Source organism: Dromaius novaehollandiae, chromosome 5, assembly GCF_036370855.1.
Source record: "Dromaius novaehollandiae isolate bDroNov1 chromosome 5, bDroNov1.hap1, whole genome shotgun sequence".
Lineage (NCBI taxonomy): Eukaryota > Metazoa > Chordata > Aves > Casuariiformes > Dromaiidae > Dromaius > Dromaius novaehollandiae.
In genome coordinates, this window is record NC_088102.1 from 38,663,534 (window position 1) to 38,686,469 (window position 22,936).

Here is a 22,936-nt window from a genome sequence, read left to right on the forward strand (position 1 = left end):
GCAGCTAAAGGCTAGGGTGACCCTTTTGACTCTCGTTTCAGCTGAGTTCTTGGTCAGAAGTGAATCCAGAAGTGGAGCCTCACTCATTAATTGACTCTTCACAGCGTTAGAAGGGTACTAATAACAAAACCAGAGTATTTAATACTGGTTAGCTGAATCAAAACCAGCAGGTCTGATTCCCTGGTCTATTTAAGTCATGTGAAAGTATAAAATGGCCTTAGAGCAGTCAGATATCCAGCAGAGAATTCCTCCTACTTAGGATGACTTTTCACTGATGAGAGCAACCAGCTGCCCATTCCTTCCCCTATAGTAAGTTGTGTAGAAGGGAACAGTTTGAAATAAATCTGCATGTACTTTATCTTCTGCTAGATTAAAGCTGTGTTTTCCGTAGTTCTGTTATGAACATGAGCTGGGCTGCTCAGGGCCAAATATCTACAACTAGCTTCTCTCTCTTCTCTCTCTGTGCCTCTAACTTCTCTTCCAAGCCGCTATCAGAGAGAATGGAGAAACAAGCCCATTTTACAATATTTAAAGCAATTGAATCATCTCCATTTTCACAGTGTTCGTGACAGTTCCACCAAGATCCTGAAGCTGACGTTATGCTATTATAAAAGTGCTGGAACCAGCTTCTTCACTGGTGTAATCCACAGGGAGGAATTTGGGCTATAGATTGGATTATGTTTTAGAGAATCTAGTCACTATATAGATCCAGTTGCCAAAAATCCCTTTTACAGCACTCAGGGTGACATCTTATTTCCACATTCCAGACTGCCCAGAGCAGATCGTTTGCAGATTGTCAAACGTGTGCACTCAGACTTTTCCATGCTAAGTAAAAGTAATCTAATTGCAAGAATGAACTCTCCTGACAGTGGAGGTGGGGGGGTGTGGTGTTTACGTAGGGGACACAGATAGACGAGGAAAGTTTTAGTTTGCTTTTTAAAAAAAGTCAAGATTAATATCTCTGTCATTCTAAATATAACTAGAAGTAGGAGCCTCACCAAGTCCAGGCCCTCGATCACATCTTGCTTCTTCCTATGCAAAACCACTGTGAAAAGATTTGTATTTGGTACTTTCCTGAGAAGTGAGTGTCATTCATGCAAACTGCTCAGTGTAACAGTGTATATAAATAGGTTTCTTCTTTCTGCTGGTAATTGTGATCTTCCCCTCTGTGGAACAGGACTCTCTGGGGCTAGTAGTGACTATCTGAGTCACACTGCACTACAAAAATGTCTTGTCTCTGTAGGGGTAAAATTATTGCCCTTTTTTATGCATCCAGACCTTCTCCATTATAGGAAAATTGCTGGCTGCTGCTGGTGGACAGTAGCAATGGATGTAGATGAGCCAACAGTGAAAAGCATTTCAATTCAAGTGCCTGTTAGAGCAAGTGGTGTTCAGCTCTACTCCAAAACCAAACACAGAACAGGGTCTGCAAGGCTGCAGCAAAACTGTGTTTGGTGCCAGCACGCACCATTGGCATCTCGTAACAGTAGCAGCTATGCTTCCTACTGTGCAAATCTCAGCAAGGGTTCTCCAGCCCTGCTTTTCTGCTAGTCACTATCAATGCTGTAAATAGGTGCTTTGGGAGTTTAGTTACTTCCGGGAATATTTTGCAGTTAAAAGGTGCCAGATTAATAAAACCAGTGGTTAAGGTTTGCAGCCACAGAATAAGGCCAATATTTCAGGATATGTTATCAATAGTGGAAGGTTATTCTTGTTCATACTCCTCTGCCTGTGCATGTTGCCACGTCGGCTCTGCCTATACATCAGTGTGACCACGATGTACAACAGGGAACTTTTGGTTATTTGGTTGTTCTTCTAATTTCTTCTTCTATTTCTTCTAATAAGACTATCCTTAGGTCAGTTTGTTTCCCTTCAGCTCATGTCACAGCTCTGGATGGGGAGGTGCACCATGAATGAGAAGGGGCATTATGGCAGGAATTCCCTCGCAAACAACAGCAGCGTATAGTATAGGTCCCCACAGGGTGCAAGGAAAGGCCTGACTCACTGCCATTTGCCATCCTGAGCATTCGTTTCCAATTCTGAAAGCCCTGCAAATTGCTGGCAAATCCAAAATATAGGGCTTTCCCACACATTTACGATGGAGTCGTGGGGTTTGAATGAAAACAGAACACTCAAAGCTGGTCAGAAGCATCCACAAAAGGCACATCAATGTGTCAACTTTGATTCCCCCCTCCTCCAAAAACACGTAAAAGAATGAACAAAAAAAATCTTGACTCCTCAAAATACTCATGTTTCATCCCCTCTCATGAGTGCTAGTTGCAAAGGTGGATTTCTGGTTTTAAAGATGACTAATGTGCCAGAGCTAATACGCTGGAGATTCGTGCACAATATGTTGAATTCCCAGGACTGCTATTGCTAGCTCTAAGCAAAACCAGTGGCAGTGTTGCTAATATTATAGCTATACATATAAGTAATTGTATTTATTATTCAGTTACTGGAGAACCCTGAACAAAGAAATGACCAAATGCTCTTTACCTAAGAGAATTGTTCTAAAGTGAGTGAGAATTCAGTTTGCATCACTTCTTTCTATTCTTTTCACATCATTGCTGGCTTACAAAGGTGCTGCACATGGGTAAGGGATGCTTTTAGCAACCTGCATACCAATATCTCGTTCATGAATTTAGGTGACATGTTGATGGAGCATATTATGTTTTTACTCCTAGCTAAATAGTACAGAATCTAAAAGTGGTTATCTTATTTTGGCCTTACCTTGCTAATAAAGGGACGGATGGAGTTAGAAGAGTTGAGGTGGCGATACATTGCCTCCATTTTTCTCTGACTACAGGTTGCAGTCAGTGCCTGGAGAAGCTGCTCCTGCAGTGTTTTGGCCAGTTCTGTTTTATGTGCCCAAAGCAATGGGGATTTTTTTGTGCCTTTTCCCCTGCAAAGACTTCATGCTTTTTCAGCCCATGCTGCGCATATAGTGTCTGTGGGTAGTGTCTACTCACACCTGGGGGAAACGCACAAAGCAAAGTGCCTTTAATTGCTTCTGGAACAGAACAGAGAATTGTTTAGACTAGATTTACTTTTCTGATTTGTGCTTAGAGACAGAGCTGACCTCTGCCAGAACTACAAAGAGCACCCAGCTGAGGCTGTTAACATCTCTTAGGAAACAGTTTAGGAACGAGCCTAATTCACTGCCCACTGCTGTAGTGATTACAGTAAATCCTCCTCTTCTGCTGACTTCAGCAGAGTATTTGCAGGCAGCAGTTCTGATTCCTACAGGATCCCAGAGCCCAAAGAATGTAAAACATGAAGGCTTCAGTATCAGAATCTACTCAGTCATAGTAGCCATTTTCTTTAGCAGTTTTCATTTATGATATCTCAAACTGGTACGTTTTTCCTTGGAAACAGGATATGTGTGAGTGTTTTGCTTGAGAGAAGCATGAGGAAGGAAAAGCTCTGTGTCACCTTTAATGAAAGTAGCACAGCCTTTTGGTCTTTTGTCTTAGGAGCTGTAATCTTGCCTAGTGGGATAAGCCAAGCCCCACTGGAGACCTTTGCTCCAGTCTCTGTGCTTTGCCAGTTAAGTATGCTTTTCTCCTTGATCCTTGTATCAATTTAACATTTATATGACTGCTCCTAACGTTGCCCTTGCACACTGTGGGGCACACATTATCTCAATTTCTGTTTTGTTTTATTGGGCATCATTGTCCCCTGGTCCTGCAGATCCTGTATGTTGCCCTGTTCACCCACTCCTGCAGAGACAGAGAAGGCACCCTTATTCCCACTCCCCATCCCTTCTGTTGCTGGATAGGTATGGCTCTAAACAGAGATACATTGCTTTTTTCATCCCTCTTTCTCCACTGAAAAGTTGTTCACCATTTTAAATTATGCATGTTTTTCGTATTACTGGTGAAGAGCATGTGAGCCCACTGCAAAGCAGGTACCTCAGTTACTGTTCTGTGGCTTCTGTGGGTTGGTTTGGTCTTGCTCCAGTTCATATACATGCATATCACAAATGCTAGTATGTTAGCTGGCAGACTCAGCCTAGAGCCTATGCATTTAATGTAGAAGATCTCTCTTTTCACTTTTAGTGACAGGGCTGAAAGGCAAAGCATAGCCGTATGAGTAATACAGCTTCCTAATATGTGAGGAACCAGAGAGAGTCCATCTCAAATGCTGTCAGGCTGGCACCCTTTACCTGTACATGAGACACAGGAGAACAGTAGTTTAAAAAAGAGAAAAGCCAGAACTTGAAGTTTATAAATAAGTGAATGTACAAGTCCCGTGAAACGTTAGCTGATCTTGAAGCCAAATGAAAAATGGCTTCTGGTTTTTGCCTTCTTCCCAACCTCCCATTTCAGAAAAATGCCCCCTCTTTTTGTCTATTATTTGTAAATACTAGCAAAGTAAAGACTGTAGACAAAACCAGCCAAACCTTACAAGCACTCCCTGCTTCTGCTCTTTTTGGCTACTGTTCTGGTCTGTGCTTCATAGGCAACAGGCTGTTCTTTTGCTGGCCCTGAGGAGAAGACCAGACTTCTCTGGACTTGCAGGCCCCAGATCTCTGCTGTCTTTCCCCTTGTTTACTGACTGTATGCCTGTGCAGAGGTAATACGTTATGCTCACTTTTGTAAATGTCTTGGCAGCATACTGCTGCCTCTAAGCTGAAAGTTAGATTAATTTGAACATCAGAAAATGTTTTGGCATTTGTGGGCATGATCGTCTTTCTACAGTTTTGTCAGTGACATCATTTACTTTCATTTTAGGTATCCCTTAGACAGCTTTAGTGTGACTGAAAGTCAGGGCCTCAGCTACAATGAAAATAGTTTTTGTTTGTTATTTACATTTTAAGTGTCGGAGGTGGAGAATGTGGAATCCAAGACTGCATCTCTTGGATCTGAAAACTGACTGGAAATAAGGATGTTATTGAAGAGCTGATTAAATGTACAAATCAAATGAACAGAACAAAAACTGTGCAACTGGTAGGAGGGGAACTTGATCGTTCAATATCTTCTTTTTATAATAATGATAAGAAATTAAGGAATTTAGAAAATATTACACCATTTCAATTTTGAATGTACCATCTCTATAAAAGGTAGTCTGTTCTTAGGTGGTTAATCTATTTACAAGTAGGCCTAGAAGACTGCACAATAACCTGGGCATACTTTACAAAGAATTTGTGAAGCATTCTTAGCTGAGTACAATATTACCATGCAGTACCCTTGCAGATGCAGTTACATTATGGAAAAAGTTTCCCATGTCTAACTAAGGAACATACTTAGGCCATTTCAGCCACATAAAGGAAATGCATGTACAGCAGAGGTCAGTGCCCTAACTGTTCTGTGCCAGAAATGCTTTGTACATTCTTCTGAGGTAGTATTTATACTGAAGTATGCATTATCTGTAGCATGTTTATAAATATGTCTGCTAACTCTATACAGCATTTCTCCCTCTAGCAGCTCTTATAATAACATATACCCCAGGGTTTTATTTATCCTTCTCCCAGCCTCATTGTTCTTTTTTCTGTATAATTTGTTTAATTGCCTCACACCGGCAACTTCAGATTTGTTCTTTTTTTCTTTCTCTTTTTTGTTCTTTCCTTTTTTCCCCTCGCAAATTATTGCAAGTCATTGTGCACTAAATATAGTTCTGATTTCTGCTTTCCAGATGCTGAAAGCTTGGCATACATCCTTAAAGCATTCCAGCCTAATTCTCTCTCTCTCTCTCTCTCTCTCTCAGTCACACACATACAACTATTCAAAGAAAATTGACAGAGTTCAGTGCTGCAAGAAAATATTGATAGTTCTCTTCGTAGAATGGAGATTTTTAGTTGAACTTACTCATGTTATAGTTTTATAGGCTTTTATGCTCGATTGCTCTACCCTGTATTTGTTGCAGTGGCCCAATACATGGTTCTTGTTGACTTACATATTTCATGAAACATTTCATCTCTACACTATGCATTTTAATTGTTTAGCTCTCAGGTTTTGCAGTCTGATCTAACCACTTCTAATGCAGCTGAAGTACACTGGAAGATCTGGGCCTTCTTCAGGAATGTTTCAACTCAAAATCTGGAAGTTCCACAGTGAAAGTCTGCCTACAGTGGAAAAGCCTATCCATGTTTCATCCACAGCTGCGGATTCAGTGTGAAGGTGATTAGAAACCTGCCACAATTATCTAAAGCAACACTAATTTTCAGGAAAATTAACATTCTACTCTGTTTCTTTGGTGAGCTGACGTTGGTGTTTTCATAAGGTCTGCCACCAGGCAAGTGTCTGTTTTGGAAATGATCAAGCAGAGTATGTAATATTCCTAGCTTACAAAGTGATTTGGACTGTGCAAAGTGATTTGGACTATTGTGCAAGAGGCACAGAACAAATCTGTTGTTTTGATTTTATCAGCAATTAATAGTGCCTTGCACCAGTGCAGTATTTTTCTAATTGGAAGAATTCCAATTTAAGATACGTATTTATGTTGGAATTTGTTAGAACCACTGCATTTGAATCCCTTATCCACTACTGAAATGCAGCTGTGGTGCAACATGGCAGCTGTTGTGCAACATGGCAGCTGTTTAGGGCAGGAAGCAAGGAAAATATTATGTCTAAATAAAACGGCCGTGGGAATTGATTGGCATGACATATTTTCCTTGGAGATGGGGCTGTGCTGCCTAGCACAGTGGGGCTCTGATCCTATCTGAGAGTCTTGACATGCTACTGTAGTACAAATGCAAACAACCATTGGTTGTGAGACTTGGTTAATGCACTGGGATTAAATTTCTCTGCAATCTTTTTGTAAACCGCCTCAAGATCTGTATTGACCGTGGCCCCTTCTCCCTCAGCACAGCGCTCTTGCCCCACAGAACGCTGTCTCAGAGAAGACTGACCCCCGCTCCACCACTCACCCCCTTCCTGCAGTAGCTGCTCCTGGGAATTGGGACAGCTCAGCTAGCTGGGAGACTGCTGGGGAGCAGCAGAGGACTCTGGCTGTATGCCATTGATTAATTTCAATGATTACTTTATGTCAGAATGTACAAAGTCTATAAAACATCAGCCAAGCTGTGAGGCCAGATAAAATCTGGTTTGTAGGACTAATTTGTGCGATGCGCCCAGGACTCTGCTGAGCTGACGAAAACGAGCTTCTCGGGAGGTTTCCAGCCCTTGGGATCCCAGAAGGAACAGTGGTCCCAGGTACCGTTGCCATGTCTGTCCCACAGCAGCTTGTAAATAGATATCGGCATCAGGCCCTGGCTTGCTGCACTTGCTGTTCATCCATTTCCAAAGAGGCTGTAGCAACCCCCACCTAAGGTCTCTCACAACACAAGGAGCGTGTCATTCAAAACAGAACATAGCTGTAGTTCAGCGCAGGGTTGGCGGGAAGGGATCACGCAGGGCATGTTACATAAGCCCTCCTGGCATCCTGCTCTCTTGACGGCTGGTTTGAGGGAGGCGGAGGGGGGCGAAGAGGATGGCCATTCCCAGAGCCGAACAAGGGGCCGCATTGTTCCCGGGCCTATCAGTTGGTTTCTGATTCACCCGCAGCCAATGCTCCGCGATCGGATCACAGCTGGCCCAAGGATACACTTTCCATTGCATTTAGTGTTTGGAACAGTCCCAGGTTTCAGGAACACATGGTGAGGAGGAGGGGACAGCTGTGAGGTGGGGAAGGGAGCTGATTTTTGTCTTCGCTCAAGATGAGCTTTTCATTATTTGATTGTGCTTGCAGTATTTGAGGGTGTAAAATTAATTTGAAGCCTATCCAGATCTGGGAGGAGGGCAGACAGAGAGAGGCAAAGAAGGGTCAAACAGGCAGAAGATACTTGCATTGCCACGTGTCCCCTGCCAGCCCTGCCGTCTTTCACTGGTTAGCAGCAGACCTGCTAGTCACAGCCCTTAGATGGATCCCAAGTACTCAGCCAGTATCTTCTTTCAGCTCAGAGCTTTAAAATAGCTTTGTTTGTCTCTAACCTGAGTTATGTAGTTGCTACATTGCAGTGGGGTGTATCTGGCGGCCGGTGAGCTTCCTTGTGTGGGACACCGACCGCCTTTATGGCTGCTGGACAAGAGGGGGATGTAGTGAGCGTGACTGGGGCCTGAGCGGGACTTAGTTCCAAGCTGGCCTTGTATTTTATCTTAACAGTACAGTGCTTTGGAGCGATTCCTGAGTTTCTTGTTCAGATTCCCTGTTAAACAATGAATGTATCGTTCCTCACTTCCTATCCTAAACTTCCCTGAGTTTTGTAAACAGTTTTGCTGTTTTACCTAGAGGTGGCTGCAATTCAGTGAGGAATGAAGTGGTGCCTGTCCCTTTCCAGATCCTTTAAGTAATGTAATCCTTTAAGAAATCTTGTCATCCACCAAGTTCTTCACTTTGCAGCAGATATAGTTTCATCTCTCCTCCCCTTTCTCCTGGAGCTGCTCTGAGACAAGCAGCTGTGAGTGCTGGGTGCTGGCACTGGGCACTCTGCTCTGCTGCAGAGCTTCAGTAATAAACTGCGGTTTGCCAGGGAAATCTGCAGTTCCCTGCCTACGGACTATACTTTGTAGGCCTATAGAGTACTTTAATGCTTGAGAAAGGCAATCCGTTAATCAAGAAGAGTAATAAGGCAACTTTTTTCTCTCTCCCCTTATAAGGCCCTGTTTCTATACAGTGTCATAGAAGTTAAACATTGAAAAAGACCTACGGCGTAATCGAGTCCATCTCCTATGAGTGTAGTGTTGTTTGGTATTACACATTTTTATTGTTATGTCAGTCTGGTTTTAAATGACCTCTGCAGCACTATTTACACGTTCTCTTGAAATATTATGCTCAAGTTAATACATCCCAACTTTTAGAAGATTTTCCTGATGTAATCATCTAAATGGTTCCTTTAAAAATTAATCCAGTTTCTCTCCGCTTAACCTATGCTGTTCTGCAACATGGTTCATTCTACTGAAAAAACCACTCCCTTTTCCCTTAAAGGGGCTAGTGGGACAGGCAGTCTGCTATTTGACCTGGCTGCATTCAGATCTAATTTCTCTTCTCCACCCTTCCCCCTGTCTCAGAAGGAGGAGGGGCAGTCCTCATATTTTCCCTTTAAGCTGAGCTATGAAAAATAATTGTTGCCAAAATCTTTCACCTTGGCCATATACCCTCACAGATGTTTTCTACAGCATAAACAAAGCAGCAAAGAATGTCGGGGCATGGGGGAGGCGAGGTAGTTGAGACAGAGGAGAGATCATGTGGGAGAATTACAGCTCAAATCACTCTGCTGTAGTCTGCCTTTCAGTAATTCACAAGAGCTGCTCCCACTGCTCAAGGAGCAGAGCCAGCTGTAAAATCATCAGGAGCTTGCTACAACATGAGCATTCAGCCATGCGGTCGAAGCATATGTAATGCACACGTCACCATAACATATGTGCAAATTAAGAATAGCGACAAATCTGGCTGATAAGTCCAAGTTCTCAGCTGTTCTTCAGCCATTTCCCTGCTCTTGTTTGTGTCAAAGAGAGATGGTGCCAGCCACTACTGTTGGGAGAATAGGAGGAACTGCAGGTAGGAATACATTGTAGATTATGCTTTCCAAATGGCAAAATCTAGGTTCATACCCCCATGCTGAAGGTGTACTGTTAATAGAGTCCAAAACTTAAGAATTTTGCTGTGGGCTCTGACAGCTCCATAGGGTCTGTTGACTACAGGTTTCTTGAATGAATCAGAGACAGCCTTGTTCACCTGTATGGATCTCGAGTACCAGAACCTTGTGGCGTAAGAGAACTTGCTGGAGCAAGTGAAACATCCTAAATTTTATTGGGGCACAACGTCACTTTTGTCCATGCTGTGTTTTTGGACAAAATAAAATGTCCAGATAACCGAAGTTGGTTCAGGAAAATGATTTGGAGAGAAGGAAAGGAGGAATCATTAGGACTGGAAAATTATGCAAAAAGAAAGAGAGTGTATTCCTGATGCGAGTATTTCTGACTGTTGCTGTTGATTGAATGCACGGCATAACGATGAGTCCAGTAAGGTCCCAATGAGATTTTGACAGCAGGAGACAGTGGGAATGCTGAGGTTGTTCACCAAAGCCTCTGTGTTGTCTCAGATTACTGCTTTGGGCCAATGAAAAAGTTTTTACTGTAAACAAAGTTTTTGTTTAGGAGCCTTGAAAGGCAACTCGTAAGGACCAGTGTAAACCACTTGCTGCAGCTGAAAGGGGTCAAGAATGTGGGCTATACTTAGGCAATATGAGGCTTGGGAGAGACCCTAAAGATCTCTAGCATTGTCACGGATAAATCACAAAGAACATATTGGTCATGTTTGGATATATCCCAGAGGATCAGTCTGTGAGCCCCCCTGCATATGCTGGTGGGTTGAGAGGAACTGAAACAAAGGGGGCCCTGGTTGGAAAGATTTGCATATTAAGGAAAAGAATGTGGAATGTACGTATTATGTGTAGTAGCAGTGTGGAACTAATGGCTTATGACAGGGATACAACTATGGAATTAATGTGTCTTGGCAGCCAGGCATTAACATGGAACGGACAATTTTGGAGGAGGCAGAAGAGGAGAGCCTGAGAGTATAGTTGCAGCTACTCCCTTGCATAGGTGCTGTACTGGGAGAATTTTTCTTGCACACATGTATGCAATGCTTGAGACAATTTATCCTTATAGTATTATTAGGAAGTAGATAAAGATCTCTGTTTGTAGGGTGTGAGAAGCTTTTACTCTTTATTGAATTGTCATGAAGAATCCTTCCTTTGAGCGTACATCCTGCTGTTTTGTGTGGTTATGATTTAACTGCCATCACAGTTTCATTGTTTAGGGTTCCAATACATATATTTAGGCTTCTCTATGGAGAAAATGGAGATGAATATACTCATGGCTATCAAGCATATATTGTACTGTAGATAAATGTAATGAATGTGTATAGCAGAGCACAAGACCTACTGTCCTAGGTATCCTCAAACATTCTTGCCAACTTAGAGCATGAAGCTTAGAGCATTGATTCGTGCTTCATGGAGGTCCCAGGAAGCATTAGTAGTACAAATATATATATACACACACATATATATTTTTTTTTTTCAGCAAAAAGTTCCTGAGAAATATCTCCCATAGAAAACATCACAGTATTTCCCAAAATTATCTCATTCTTTGAATATTTTTCTGAGCCTATGTAAGGTCTCATGTTAAGATTCAGACTCTCACCAAAGCATTTTTAGCTGTTCAGTATTTATTCAAGCTGGTAAACAAGAGAAAATAATAGCCGAAATGTTATTTGGAGTAATTTGGAAGTCCATATCAGTACATGTTATACCGACAAACACTGTGACTAGGGCTGGGTTGAAGGAAAAGATACTCTCTAGTACATTGGTAGCTTCAGGTGATATGCTATGGTCATCAGATTGTGCTGCATTTGCCCATTGTGAGATTGAGCCATACAAGTGGCAGTTTTTAGAGAACTTGATTTGTCCAGACACATGTGTTCACATCTCCCCATTACTTGCATTTGTTAATGGAGGCGTTCTCACCTGAGGCCAGCACTCTTCTAGTCTCCCTATGTTTAACTAGTACGTGCGTCTTAGATCCTGTCATTTCCCCCAACCGCTCTATGCTGAAAGAGGGGAAAGCATTGGAGATAGGAGGGTGAGTAAAGGAATGGCAGAGATCAGGATTTTGCAGCAGAGTGCAAGCTAGGTCTGCATGCTGGGGAGAAATGAGTGTGCCAGGAATGAACCAGCAGAGGGTAATAGATGAATGAAGTGAGGCAGAACTGTGCAAGGGGCATTTCTGTGGAAAGGTTTTTGCCTGTTCTATCTGTATGACTACTATGTCTGTCAGCCTGAATATAAATGTCCTCGCTGAACTATTAAGTTCTTGCACGACTCCAGCATGTTCTCTGCAGCCAGTCCACTCTGGGATCTGTCTCACTATACAGCAGCAAGAACTCAGGCTCTGCTGGTCCCTTTAATGTGGGAAGCAGCTGAATATAATTGTCTTAAAACGAGGAAATAAAAAATTAAGGTACGTGCCAGCCTGTAACACAGCCATAAGCGTGCCCTCTTTGAGCAGTGCCTCAGCAGGCTGGTAACACACAGTAGCACTGTTGCTCTCACAGCTGCTACAGAACAGTGTCACAAGAGCGCTGCAGGAGACTAATATCTTTCCTTTGCTGAAGCCTTGGTTGCATAAGACAATTGAGCAGCATCACTGTTCCATAGCTATTACAACTTTGTAAGCGGTATTTCACAATATCTCTGCCATTCTGTCTCTCTTTGGGAGGAGATGTTACACATAGGTGTGGGAGGCTTCCACTCGTAACTTTATTTGCCCCATACAAACCATTCCAACCATTCTAGACTTGGTAGATGTTACTATCCATGGCCCTTTTTCCTGTGGTCCTTCCAAAACATTGTCTGTCAGGGATCAACAATATATATGAGTCACTTGTAGCATCATAGAAATGTTGGTTAGAAGGGACCTCAGGAGGTCTCTCATCCAACATCCTGCTCAAAGCAGAACTACTGCCAGCATTTGAGAAGGTCAGCTGTGACTTCGTCTAGCCAAGTCATGACAAGTCCAAGGATGGAGACTCCACAGCCTCACTGGGTAACCCATTCCAGTGCTGTACTACTCTCCTGGTGAAAAAGTTTGTTCTGTTGTCCAACGTAAACCTTAATATGAGATCCTATACAGTTATACTGACATATCCTAAAAACTCAGAAGTGGAATGAGACATACCTGATCCTCTGAAGTTCACACCTCTGTCTCAGTCACAGCTCTGCCATGTTGCTTCGGTTGGTGCTTCCAGCAGTCATTACAGCTACATGTCACATAGTGAACAGAGATGAGGCACAGAAAATTAAAAGCTGGAGCTGAAAGCTGGTGAGCACTATCCAGATAGTAGCTTGTTCTCTTGGACTTTTTTTGCATCTACTGACTGTAGAGTAACATTATCCAAAAGACCTACTATAGGACCAAGGATGACCTGTATAACACGGACCATAGTCTTTTCTTTGGTTACTCTGCCTTAAGCCTTATGCCTTGTGTTGACTAGGGGAATTCCTAAGAAGTTGCGATTTGAATATGTCAGGAAATGGAGAGTATGCTACTTTCCCATTCCATTACTTCAGCTTGGCAGCAGCTTTTCTGAGGAGCTCATTCCAGGGTTGGAGGATTTTATGGCTGGGGGTGGTGGGTTAAAGTTTAGCCACCCCTCATAGCACAGAATGGCACACAGCAGCATTGCATAGCCCTAGGTGTATACTACTAAAGGTTTGCAGTATCTAATACAAAAACAGGAATTTGTCTTTTACATTCCTCTGATTACATATGCAGACATTGATTAAAGATTTCCCTTGCAGCTCTAGTTTTTTACTAGATGGAAAGATTGTCTTCAGAGCTGATAATAGCAACTGGAATTTTGTCTTGTTATCACCTTTCCAACTCCACTGCTAGAGACTATTAACTGTCATCATAAAATTTGTGATGAATGAATCAATTGTTTCTCTACCTCCTAGATAAAGTGTCCTTCCCACCTTCCTTTTTTTTACCAGAAAGTTGTCCCTTTTCAGAGTTTCAGAACTAAGATCACTTTTCTTTCATTTCCAAAACTTGTTTCTGAAGGAGCAACTTAAGGAATGTTTTCAAGATGATCCGTGGTTGAATCATCAACACTTCCTGCTTCACCCTCCACCCTTCTTGGAGTTCTCCCAGTCACATACCTGACCTGAACCTAATTAGTTTGTGAGAGCTAGAAAGTTTGCCGCCCGTGGCGTGGCTGTAGGCCAGGCAGAGTTCTCTGTGCCTGGTACTGTAATTGTTGTGAAATCTTGCTTGATGGACAGGAGGTTGTTCTGTTGTTTGGGATTTTTTTCAACAAATGTTCTGGAAATGTGCAAAAGCACACTTCAGAGCTCAGAGATTTGACTCTTTGGAGTCCGTGGTGGCAGAAGGGGCCCTGAGAGCCAAAGAGGATCAAGAACATTTTTATTTCCAAGAATGTTTAAGAAAACCTTCACACCTTTTGTCCTGCTTTTACAAAAGTCCTGATTATTTCCTAAGTTCTATTCATGACTTTTGTCTGTGCAACACAGCAGAGTCTTTTCTAGGTCCTCAGAAGTAGTGTGTATATTGTAAGAGCAGTAGGATGTTGCTCTGCTGGGCTTCTCTCTACCAAAATGAGTGGCTAGTTTTGCAACATTGGCTCTTATGGACAGCTCTGCTGAATAGTCCTGTTGATTTCTTTAAGGCTGCTTGTGTCCATAGGATTATGGCACTAAGGTTTGCTCCTTATACAGCCCTAGGAATCAAGCATGATCTGGAAGAGTCCTTCTGTCTTCATAGAAGACATGGACTGGGCTACTAGTCTTTCCCAAGCCATCCTACTGCTTTGCACAGAGTAGGAAAAAGGCACAGCCTGGTGGTGTAGGCCGCTCATTTGTATCTTGTTTAACTGTTTTAATAATTTCCAAGGAAATTTTCCAAGGAATGTACTGCTCAGCACTAAATATGCCCACTTGTCTGCATAGATATTGTAGTGCTGTAATCTTCTTTCTTTCCTGAATCATCAGTTTCAATATCCTTCTACTGTTTTGTGGGGCAATTTAGTACTCCAAAAGCAAGTGTCTAAAAGTTGTGTAAGAGCCAGGCAGTGTGTGGACAGGGCTACGCAGCATTCACTGTGTAATTCCACCAGTTTTTCTTGGACCTAACAAGTCACGGTCTTCTTGTCTTGGGTTCTCAGCTATGCTATTAATGGACCATAGTCCCAACTTGCGGTTTACTTGTTATTCCAATTCTTGTGCTGCATCAAACTGGTACCCAGTTTATGCTGTCTCCTGAATCTACTGATATCTAATGCTTGCTTCCAGTCCCAAAAATCTTCCAGAATCTCCATGCAATTTACTCTGACAAGCTGTCAAATCTTTCATCAATCAGTCCCTTACCTGAGGATCTAAAATATGTTATGAATTTCACAATGACACATTCTGAGTAGTGGTCTGGAAGTTCTGCTTTGGAAATTGGATCTTTAAAAGATTTGAGCTGGAAGTACCCTTTTGTAAGTCTTCTCCATATGATCTGAATAAGCAGTCCCTCATAGACAGCCGTATTTAGAGCACAGCCCCACAACTATTCCAACCAATCTAAATCAAGGCTGCTATCGCCCAACCATGCTCCTGCTGTTTCTCCTACACAAGCAATAGTGCATCTCTGACCCTGGAATGGCATGGTTCAGGGAGCTAAACCAGCTAAAAATTAACTCTAAGAAGAAGATTTGTTTGCACCATCTCCTGTACCAGTTCATTACAAGGCCAAATGAGCACCAGTGCTGGTACGAGGAAGGAGTTGAGGACTTGTGATAAGGGGCTATAGAAAGCAGAGCTGATACAGCCACAGTTTATTTCAGATTAAAATATTGTGGAACCACAGCCTGTTTCACTGTTTATTACCCATGTCTATTCTCCACATAAAAAACACCAAAAGTGCATCAAAATTCAGTTGCAGGGGAAAAATCAGACGATCAAGTTATTTGATTTTTGGATAAGGAATCTCAAACACAGCCAAAATTAGAAATTATACCTGTGAGGTGCATGTATGCTATGATTGAATTTTCAGGAGTAAGAGCTCTCAGTTCTGGCTCAAACCTTTATTCCAGCCTACTGGTAAAATTAAAATCCAGAAAAAAATTACCGTAATGCCTAGGGAGCCAGTGGTAGTTATTTCCACTTCTGAGTTCAATGCAGTCCTAAAGGTTGTGGTTAGATTTGGTTAAATCCTAGTTCTGTGTTCAGTACAAGAGAGTGCAAATAGCTTACATTAAAATCACTATATCAGTGCTTTTCATTCTATTTTCCAGCATCTGTCAGGGTTCACAGATTTCTAAGGAGTTTGCAAAAGGTAACTAAAACCAGGAAAAACATTGTCAGGAAGCTTAAATTCACAATGTAGAGGTCAGCCACTCACCTGGAAAATGGCACCTGTTCTAGGTAATTTTTGCAAATGCATAGAGACCTGAACGGCATGGGGGAAATGATCAGGTGTGGATCACTATTGTGCATCCAATCTCAGGCTGCTAGGGATGCAATGGAATCATTCCCATCTGATAGCAATTTAGGCACCATTATAAATGAGTTGTTACTGTCAAGTTCCTCAAGAATGGATGGCTGCATCACAAAAACCAGCTTTATATTTTGGATTAAATGGATTGATGATGGTAATCCCAACAGAAAAAAAATAAGAGAACTGTAATGGGAGCTCAGCAAGTCTCTCACCTTTGGAATTGATCCATTGGTTGTGAGAGTGGAGGAGAGGGTTTGAACTAGTCCATTTTTTTTTAAGTGTATTCAACTTAGCTTTTTATTAATGTTAGTTTTATTTAAAAGTGAAGGCTACAAGAGTTAGTTGCATTAAAAGGCCTCCAGTTCTAGAAGTGTCTTCCTACCTCTTCTGTTATCTTTGGAAATTATTGTTCATTCAACAGAAAAAGTTCATGAACAAATTCTGCCTTCAAGATCTATAAGCCTGATCAGTGTTTTAAAACCCCTGGAAGCAGTGGCTTTGTTTATCTCCAGAAGTTGAAGAATAAGCTGATTTTGCTATTTTTAATCTATCCGGAAATATGCAAAGAAGAGAGCTTAATTGCAAACAGACCAAACCTTATATAGGAAATGGGTATGTCTCTTGGGGGCACCTAAAAAGTGAATGTCTAAAATTAAATTCATATACTCTTCTCCCTTGCTGCCTGCAGCACGTACTCCTGGAATGAAAGGCAATGCCACATGCTAGCATCATATCAGAGTAGTTCCTATCCATTACAACACTCTGGCTATCTTAATATTCAATTAACAGATGTTTCCCAGCATGTATGAACTTGAGGTGACTAGTTGTATGTGCTTATAATCAAAGCATTAAGGAGAACAGAGGAAAATTAGAAAAGTACTGGCTCCATTGCTAGGATCCTAATTTGATCACATCAGAAGAATGAAGCAGGAGTATTGTGATTCCATAATTTCACCCACATGTTTCTCAAGAGAGTGCTACTGCACCCAGCCAGTGAACAACGGTAAAACTTCACATCAAAAAAACAGCTCCTGTCACCTACCCGATGATTCTGATGGCAGCATTTGTCTCCTTCTCAGCTTGCAAATATTATCCTCTCATGGGTAACATGTATCCTAATTTGGATGAACCAAGATGCATTTAACTTAATTAAAAATCTCCTCACCCAGGAAGAAAGGGGATGGCATTGTTTTTGTACAGGCAGAGCAGCAGACTGACTGTCAATGCCATTTCAGTGTTAGCTGTTGCACTATTCATTGTGTGACCATTGTGCACATCATACATTATTCCCTCTGGATGTGCTTACACCACACCACGGTGCAGAGTTACTAATTTAGGTCTCAGAAGCAGCAGAGCTTTATCAACATAATAAATAAAAAGCTTGGATGGAGCACTGGACAGAAACCATATATGCCTCTGAGTTTCGAGGCAAGCTCATCCCAAAGCTCCATAGGCATCTGCACTGTCTTGCATCTATCAGTAGAGCATGTTTTGCTCTACTCCCACAAAATGAAATGCCATGGCACTGGGTTCCCTCAGAGGTCCCGTAGTCTTGCAGCTGCAGCCCTTGCCACATTTCGTCAGGCAGTGTTGTGCTGCAGGAGCTAATTGCTGCTAACTTACACACTAACTGTCAGGCTACCTGAAGAGTGTGCCACGCTGCTCCTGGATGTTGCCTGCTTTCCTTCAGTCTGGAAGACTTTGTCATGCCCCGTGCTATCTGCAGCCATTGCCATGCTCTCCAGGCCAAACTGTTGCTCAAATCTGCGTCATACCCTACATATTCTGTGGTCTAACAGCCGTAACATTCTGGGTAAAATTCTAAATGTCGAATGGCCTGCTGGCAAGAGTGCACACTGGGGACCTGAGATCTGTAGATTTATTGCTTGTAAACCAAAAAGTGTATTAAAAAAAGAAGAGATAAAAATAGATGAGGAGCTTGGGGACCGGAAAGGCAGCCAGTGGAGATTAGATGCACTGCTGGTTGACTCATCCAGTTTGTTTTATTGTAGCATGGGTCCAATAATGGCTGTATTATTTCAGCTTATGTGTAGTGAGCAGACATTTGTTTTGCATTGAAGCTTTTTCACATAAAAGTGCTCTATTTTTCATTTCTCCTTGCATTTCGCAGTGTTTCGGCTGGCAATTGCAAATGGGAGAGGTAGTGGCTCCAAAAGAATATTAGCCAACTTCTCAGCTGGTATAAATCAGCAACACCCCCTGGTATTTAATAGAGCTATGCAGCTTTATACCAGTTGAGTCTGCCCCAACTTTTCTTTTAAAACGTCTCCCACCTTATAAAGAGCTGTTTTCTTCAGTGGTGGATTCTGAAATCAATGACAAGTACCAGACTGATTGCCTCCCAGAGCAGGTCCAGCATACATCTTGGCAGTATAAGCTCTCTAATGTGTGGCTCTGTTCAATCTCAGGGACTTCTTTGCAGGGACTGCCAAAGAACAGTGACTGCCAGTCATATACCTGTCCGCTGGAAACTGGGCTATGCTCTGCCTTCTTGTGGAAAGCCTGCCTTCATAGAGGCCGTCTGCTATGTGCTAGCTCAATGCCTCCCAGCATTCATAGCCCCTGCCTCAGTTCAGATCATTAAAACCCTTTTGTGCTTGCGCATAAGTGGCTGCGAGGAGGAGCGATAGTGAAAATATGTGGAATGTGTTTCAGCCTTCTTTAGCTGTTCACAACTTGCCTCATGGCTTGAAAAGTGCTGCACTGCCAACCTGGGCTGCATTCAGAGGCAGAGTAGTTCTTCAGAAATGGATTTGGTTATAACTACAGGGAAGGAGGAGAACTATTTACCTTAAATGACATGCATGCATAAGCTCGGGTGGATAGATGCTGTATGTTTGTTACAGGATGGTAGTGTTTTGTAGCTTCTAGAGCGCATGGAGACTGGAGGAATACTTCAGGTTCTGGGCAGGTTTTCAGACACAGACTGTTTAAATGGCTGCTTGTGATTTCATGAGACCAAACTTGATGATGCAAGGGGTCCCTTCCAACCCCATGTTCCTATGCCTCTCACTACTAACCCTTGAGCAAGTTGGCCTCTATCATACTGACAAGTGAGGATTCGACTGCTCTGTGTTTTCACTGGGATTTTGCTGTAGTTTTAGTTGAGATATTTATTTACGTGTTGCCTTCCTCAGCTTCTCTACCCAAATTACACAGGGTGAAAGCTGTGGAGCATGTAGCTGTGCTAACTGGGGAAGGTGCCTTTATCCCTTCCTTCTTTGTTTTTTTCTTAGCTGCAGGGAGGTGGAAAGGAGTCCACCAAACTGTGACTTTGTTTCCTCAGAATCTGCTCTCTTTCTGTGGAAGCTGTGTGACAGCAGTTTTTTTCATGGCCAGCTTGCAAGTAGCACTTATATAGCTTGCAGCCCATTCCTACCATAGACATAAACAGATCCTTTAAAAAAAAGCAAATGAAAACCCACTTTCAAGACTCAGCCAAGTATATAACCAAAGTGAAAGTCCATGTTGATCCACAGTTAATTTCTATAAATGCATATGAATAAAGTTACTTTATAAGTACCTCTATTATCATATATAGTACCTCTGTTTTTTTTTTCATAAACTTGTCCAGTCTGTGCATTTCTGATGACAGTCACTTACAGGAATAAATGGTGAGGTAACAGCAGTGTTGTGTGGGACTGAGGTAAATTTGGGTCTGAAATAAATGAAGACCTCCGTAAGAGGTAGAATTAGGAAATAAGTGTGTGGGAAAATTGGGCTGAGTGAGAAGGCAGCAGGGAAAAGGAAGCCACAGTACAAATTAAAGATTGCAAGTAACAGGGCTAGGTGCCAAGAGTCTCAAAAAAGGAAAAAAAAATCCTCGATTAGCTAAACTGTTTGCTTTACTATATAAAACTGACCTCCTTGAGGAACTCTGAGCCTTGGCCTCTTGGGTGTTTGAGTACGTGCGGGCGAACCACTGCCATGCTGATGGTAACAGAAATAGTCCAGAAAGAATCTTCTGCCCGGTGGCTTTCCAGTCAGAGCAGGGGCAAGTGGCTCCTCTGGCAAGAGCTCTGCCCACCTCAGGCTGCCAGCATCCTATGTTTTGTCCAGCCTGGCAATATATACTTTCCCTTTCTCCAGATTTCTGTAATAGTCCCAACTCCATTAGCTGTGTGTGAACATGTGTTGAAGGGAACTGCTCTCTCTCTGAACAGCCATAATGAGTAGGCCAAGCGTGACTTTGGGGGAGACAAGCCCATTCCTCGTCTGACTTCAGCATAACTGAGGGAAGGACAGAAGTGCTTTTTTCGGCGTGCTGGGGCCTCTACAGACCCCACTCCTGGCTACAGTAGCCAGAGGGGCTCCTCAGCTGCCTGCAGCCCTTGTGGGTATCAAATGCTGTCTGATATGCAGTGCCCGAATCATGGCTCCCCATTCACCAAGGGATTTCCCCACACAAAATTCTCTAGTACAAAGGCCCTTATGGAAAACCAAGGACTAGGCCCAACTGTTGCCATCTTAGTGCAAGGAATCATTAGGTTTGATATTTACATTACCTGCCATTATTGATAATGTCTTTCTTCCACTGGTTCATTTGCAATGCCATCACCAAGTTGAATCTTTGCTGAAGAGGAAGAAATTCGAGAGTGACAGGTAATATGCTTGGGCACCTAACACTTGGGTGGATGTGCTTTAAAAGTGCTGCTGTTATTTTTTGAATGTGGGTTGTTCTGTCCCAGACACAATGTGAAAGAGAAGCTATCACAGACAGAGCTGCTCCGAGTGCACACTCACACAGGGAGAGTTACATATGAAAACATGAGCTGAAAGCCTTTGTCAGCAATTCCCTCACTTTTACTTGCAAAACTGTTACTTGGTCTCTAAACCCCTAACCCTCTTCCACTGTGTAACTGTGAAAAGCCATAAGGGAGGTCAGCTCACGAAATTGGCCTGTACAATTTGACTAAGTAATATAAAAGTGCAAGAAAAGAGTGCTTTTTAACAGCAGAGGATGGAAGGACTTCTCTGTAATGGAACAAGATTGAAACAACTAAGATTTAACATTTGCAAAAACTTCTGGAACTGAACTTCTTCAAATCCCTGTATTATAGGAGAATATTACAATCTGAGTTTTACAGATGGAGAAACAAAGAGGTTGTTGTAGGCTCCTAGAAGGTTTGGAGACGTAGAGCTCAGTTCCTGGGGCAGGGATCTGTAGTCAGATCTGGGACTATGTCTCACTCTCAAGAACTCAGAAGTTCTGTTTTTTCTTTTAGAACTGCAATCACATGGCCATCTAATTGCAGGGTTTTTCTTTTTAATAATCCAAAGCTTCAGTCTATACAAAATCATTTACTGTGGCAGATGCTCAGTCTGGCCTTCAAAATGCACAGGCTGCAGTGTGTGCAAAACGTGCATGTATTAAACTGTTTTAGTCTTCCTTTTTTGAGTATATTAAGAAAGATGAAGAAGGTCAGATGGAGACAATTTGCAAGGGCCTTGAGTGCAACGTTTCTGAACGTTTGAGATTTGCAATGCTTAAAGGTGCATTCCAGCATCCTCTCTGAGGAAGGAAACAAAGATTTTAAGCTCAAGCAAAATAAAATCCCTCAAGCAAGCTTAACTTAGGAATGTGAGCACCCAATACCAAGAGCGGAGGGATGTCACTAAAAAAGGAAGAAACAATATCAAATACTTTCTGTTCATACAGCACTGTTCCTCCAAGAATCTCAAAAGTCTTCAGAAATGCCAGTTAACTCTCAGTACACCCCTGTGGACACCTGAGTGCTGCTGTCTGCATATTGCAGATGAAGAAACAAAGGCAGAGGAGGCCACGCAGCCATTGTGCAACACAGTGGAATTAGATTTGGGGTGAAGCTGGTTCACCCAGTCAGCAGATGCCTAATTGAGACCTCATATGATGTCTAGTTTTGGCAGTATTGCCAAGGGCCAAAGGTGGTCCAGTGCTTCTGATCTCCTTGTTTAGCTACTAGGTAACACAGTCGTTCTAGACCTGTCTGGAGAGTTCAGGAAAAAGGGAGAGCAAATAACCAAATTGTTCCAGAAGGCTTCTCAAACTGGAGAATTTGAAAGTGTTGATATGTAGGTTAAGTTGCTTCTGCTGATGAGGTGAGATGTTCTAGAGGCAGAAGAACATTGGAGTGAGAGATAAAAGCAGCCCGGAGCCAGAATGCAGGGAGAGTGGCATGCACTTGAAGGCAGGGCCTAGGACACGCTACCTAATGAGTAAAAGTACACCCAGAATTCAAACCCATATTAATGTTGTCAAAATCCTGGCAGCCCCTTGTTAACTAGACAGGAAGAAAAGGAACATCAGTATTTTCTGAGCATGGGCAGGCTGCACGCACTGGAACAATTTCCATCATGGGTTTTTTTTATTCTGCTGGCTTTTTTGAGTGTAGCAGCTTGCTGCATTCCAACACAATCAGAATGAAGACATATGAAATTACAGTACCGTTGGTGTAGCAAAACTAGGAAAACAATAACATAAAATGGGAGTTTGTCACGTAACAAGAATATATTAAACTGATTCTGTATGGTATTTTCATCCCAAAGCGCTTGAGAAATATGTATATAAATGGATTACTTTCCCGTGGCTCAAATGCAGCCACCTCTGGGCTGAAATGCAATTGTCTTATATGTGCCTCCAGTGCTTAAGCTGCTTGTGAAAGATTTGCTTTATTATGCATCTGGTTCCATCTGGCTGTTCATAATAAAATAAGAGCTTTGCAGCACCTGATTCAGATTCTCTGACTGGAAAGGGCAGTTGTTAAAGCCAGATGTCCTAAAATCACTGACTTTTCCAAGTCAAAATTTAGAGAAGTTGTGTTATTGCACGATTGCAAATAGTGAACAACGACAACGTGTCAACCATGTTCAGTGAATTTTGAGGCATTTGCGGTGTTGCTTACGTCTCTAACATCAGTGCTGCAGTTGTCAGGGGGGCG

General features: G+C 42.4%; 1 protein-coding gene and 1 long non-coding RNA gene across 15 annotated transcripts in view; one reads left to right on the forward strand and one right to left on the reverse strand.

The window, feature by feature from the left end:
- The window catches only part of LOC135328483 (uncharacterized), a 35,704-nt gene extending 22,017 nt beyond the window's left edge, over positions 1–13,687 (reverse strand). Inside the window, exon 1 of the long non-coding RNA XR_010389392.1 lies at positions 12,678–13,687. This is a non-coding gene — a long non-coding RNA (uncharacterized LOC135328483). The remainder of the gene's footprint in view (positions 1–12,677) is intronic.
- RAD51B (RAD51 paralog B) overlaps positions 1–22,936 on the forward strand; it is a 411,492-nt gene that overhangs the window by 366,263 nt on the left and 22,293 nt on the right. The gene's annotated exons all lie outside the window — the stretch shown is intronic.